General features: G+C 43.0%; 1 non-coding gene across 1 annotated transcript; it reads right to left on the reverse strand.

Annotated features, from left to right (window-relative positions):
* Nucleotides 1-3,380: 3,380 nt before the first annotated feature.
* TRNAT-AGU (transfer RNA threonine (anticodon AGU)) lies at nt 3,381-3,454 on the reverse strand. Its single transcript has one exon. It is a non-coding gene; the product is annotated as a tRNA-Thr (tRNA).
* Nucleotides 3,455-3,996: the final 542 nt, after the last annotated feature.

The following is a 3,996-nucleotide window of genomic DNA, read 5'->3' on the forward strand; positions in this document are numbered from 1 at the left end:
TCCTCTCCCTCAGCATCTCCTCCTCCTCTCCCCAGCATCACCTCCTCCTCTCCCCCCAGCATCTCTTCCTCCTCTGCCCCCCAGCATCTTCCGTTCTCTTGCCACAGCATCTCCTCCTCCTCTCCCCCAGCATCTTCCGTTCTCTAGCCACAGCATCTCCTCCTCCTCTCCCCCAGCATCTCTTCCTCCTCTCCCCCAGCACCTTCTTCTCCTCTCCCCCCAGCATGTCTTCCTCCTCTCCCCCAGCATATTTTCCTCCTCTCCCCCCAGCATCTTCCGTTTTCTAGCCACAGCATCTCCTCCTCCTCTCCCCCTGCATCTTCCGTTCGCTAGCCCCAGCATCTCCTCCTCCTCTCCCCCAGCATCTTCTGTTCTCTAGCCACAGCATCTCCTCCTCCTCTCCCCCAGCATCTCCACCTCCTCTCCCCCAGCACCTTCTTCTCCACTCCCCCCAGCATGTCTTCCTCCTCTCCCCCAGCATATTTTCCTCCTCTCCCCCCAGCATCTGCCGTTTTCTAGCCACAGCATCTCCTCCTCCTCTCCCCCTGCATCTTCCGTTCGCTAGCCCCAGCATCTCTTCCTCCTCTCCCCCCAGCATCTTCCATTCTCTAGCCACAGCATCTTCCATTCTCTAGCCACAGCATCTCCTCCTCCTCTCCCTCAGCATCTTCCGTTCTCTAGCCCCAGCATCTCCTCCTCCTCTCCCCCCAGCATCTTCTCCTCCTCTCCTCCTCTCCCCCTTTCCCCCCCAAATCACCTCCTCCTCTCCCCCAGCATCAGATTCAAATCCGCTGCTGTGAGGGGGTGTGGGTGCGAGGGAGCACAGACTTACCTGCTGTTCCAGCACTGCTCCCTCCGCTGATGCCACCGGGAGACAGGAAATGATGTCAATCACCTTAGTCAGTGCTTCCTCGCAGCCCTCCATCCCACCCACCACAATATGAAAGCAGAATAGGTGTCTGTCGTTTTGGGCAGGCAGGTGCCTACTCTGCATTGCTGCTGGGGGGCCTAAGGCTGCCGACCGGCACCAGAAGCACCCCCCAGGGACCTATGGCTGCTTGCCCACAGAGAGGGCTCGGCGTGCCAGCTGGCACGTGTGCCAAAGGTTCGCCATCGTTGGTGTAGTGTATGTATTTGTCTATGGAGTGTAGTGTGTGTCTAGATGGTTTGTATGCAAATTGAGTCTGTAGTGTGCGTATACATGTATCTACACATAGACTGTAACCATGTCTCAGTAATATTTAGAAACAGTTACTTACACAAAGTAATAATACATCAAGGAATGTTGTATTCATGATACGGCTGCTCATTTATAGCCTGGTTGGGAAAATCTGGACATACTGTGAACAATATCTGGATAGCACGGAGTCATTCGGAATTTAGTAAATAACCCTGAGAGTGTTTTATTTTCCTCTTCTCTGAATACTTCCTCTATGCTGACTATCATGTGCAAGGGACTGAGTTCATAACAGTTTTTCTGGAACCTAAGATGGAGGCTTCCAGGAGCAGGAAAAGATGTGGGAATGTCTACATTTAATTTTATCACACCTAACAAATCCATATTTGAAAAATATAAGGGAAACATACTGTAACTATTAATTAAAGGGGCACTATAGTCACCAAAACACCTTTGGCTTAATGAAGCAGTTATGGTATAGATCTTGCCCCTGCAGTATCATTGCTCAATTCTATGCAGTTTAGGAGTTAAACCACTTTGTTTATAAAATCTTAGGCACACTTCACCGCATGTGACTTACATAGGCTTCCTAAACACTTCCTGTAAAGAGTCATCTAATATTTACACTTCCTTTATTGCAAATTCTGTTTAATTTAAAATTTCCTGACTCCTATTCTGTTAATAGCTTGCTAGACCATGCAGGAGCCTCCTGTATGTGATTAAAGTTAAATTTACATAACAGGAGATACAAACTTTTAAAGTAAGTTACATCTGATTGAATTAAACATTTTTTTCAGCCAAGGGAGGTATGGTTAGGGCTGCATAAATGGAAACAAAATTGATTTAACTCCAAAATGGCAGAGAATTGAGCAGTGAGGCTTCAGAGACAGTGAGATTCAATAAGCTAAAGGTATTTTGGTGATTATAGTGTCTCTTTAATAATCCCTGGATGGGCCAGTTCTCTTATAATAAGATGTTGTGGACAATGATATTAAATGCATTTGTATAATGAAAAAAAAGATTTTCAGTAAGTTCCATATCACTCTGTAACAGTAGTTTCATCAACTGTGTAATAAAATATCAGACATAGAATATAAAAAGTTGGTATGGTGATACGTCCCTGCCGTCTTTGGCCCTGAAGGTGGACCAGTTCAGGCCAAGTATCACCCATGGCATTCCCTGCATTAGCCTGTACTTTTTCCGCTAGCGAACACAGCGTCTCTACTTGCTAACAATTCACTTGGAAGCAATAAGGTCCTGGCATCTCTGTGTCCGAAGGAGTAACGGTTGAGACCTTGTATCACCTGCAGGAACTTCCGCTAGCTCACCTGGTGAACTTCTACCCTGAGCACTAAGACCCTAGTACTTGAGTTGCTAATCCCCTGGCAAAGCAGGATACATTGCATAGTTGCTATTACTGGCTATTCTAACTGAAAACTGCTAGCGATCCTCCTATGAGCAATTGCACTACAGCAGGCTGTAGATAGTTACAACAAAAAAAACTAAAAGCCAGCTTCTTGTTGCTGTAAAATAAAACTTCAAGGAACTGCTTTATTGTATGAGCACACAGCCTTTTCTACATTTACAGGCATAACACACTTGTTTGACTTGTTTGACTTGTTTGAGCTCCCGACTAAACTTGATTATACCCCACTACTGAACCTCCTTTGGTTGGTACCCTCATCTGGCATAGCTGGGGCACCTTTGGAGTGAGTTGCAGCAGCAGCATCTTTTCAAGCTTTTCTGTAGTTCCAAACACCCAGTGGTATTATTGCCAATTTCATCAAGCATGTGTTTTAGCTATATAACCTATGTCTTACGCTCAGCTAACAACGACTAGCTAAACTCTACGGTGACAACCTCCTGCCTATAGCTAGACGGTCCTCACTTTTTCTTGATGTCTTCTATGACACTACTCAATTGTTACCCTGTATGTTGCATGTTATTTTATTGCTGAAAAAAAAAAAGTTTGTTATATGAGGCTGCACTTGGGCATATTTTTCCACAATTTGAGTAAGTGCAAGAAATATTGATACAGGTATGTAGTATAATACTAAGTATATTTTAAGCAAACACTAGTTAGAGATGCTGAAAGCTTATACATATACATGTGGCCAGAAAAATCTCTGCTTGTGACTGTACTGATCAACAATGTATTAATCAAAACCTTTTGAAAGGCATGTCAAAATACGAAAAGACATGTAGGCACTGCTGAGATTCGAACTCAGGATCTCCTGTTTACTAGACAGGCGCTTTAACCAACTAAGCCACAGCACCACACACTATTGCAACAATATACTGTATTTTTTTTAAGAAAGTTTAGTACTGTAGTTTGTTTGCTATTTCACTTTTTATGATTTATTATTATTATTATTATTATTTTATTATTTATTTAGCGCCATCAAATTCCGTAGCGCTGTACAATGGGTGGACTAACATACATGTAATTGTAACCAGACAACTGGACATACAGGAACAAAGGGGTGGAGGGCCCTGTTCCATGAGCTTACATTCGGTATAAATGGCAGATATTTCAGTGCTATAGTAAAACTATTAATAATGTAAAATTATTATTGTGTAAATTTTAATATGAAAGTTTAAAAATGAACAGCTAAATACAGCTAAAGTATTAAACGCAATTGTTCATAAAAAAGTCAAACATAAATATACAAAGTCTATCTGAATACTGCAAATAACAATACAATTCCTTCAAATGGCCAAAGTTTCAATGAGTTATTTGCTAAATTTGAAATTCAACTTGATGGAAAAGGCCAAAGAAGCCAAACTGCAGACTTAAATTTTTTTTTCATTTCAGCTAT

The sequence above is a fragment of the Pelobates fuscus genome, chromosome 12, assembly GCF_036172605.1.
Source record: "Pelobates fuscus isolate aPelFus1 chromosome 12, aPelFus1.pri, whole genome shotgun sequence".
Taxonomy (NCBI): domain Eukaryota; kingdom Metazoa; phylum Chordata; class Amphibia; order Anura; family Pelobatidae; genus Pelobates; species Pelobates fuscus.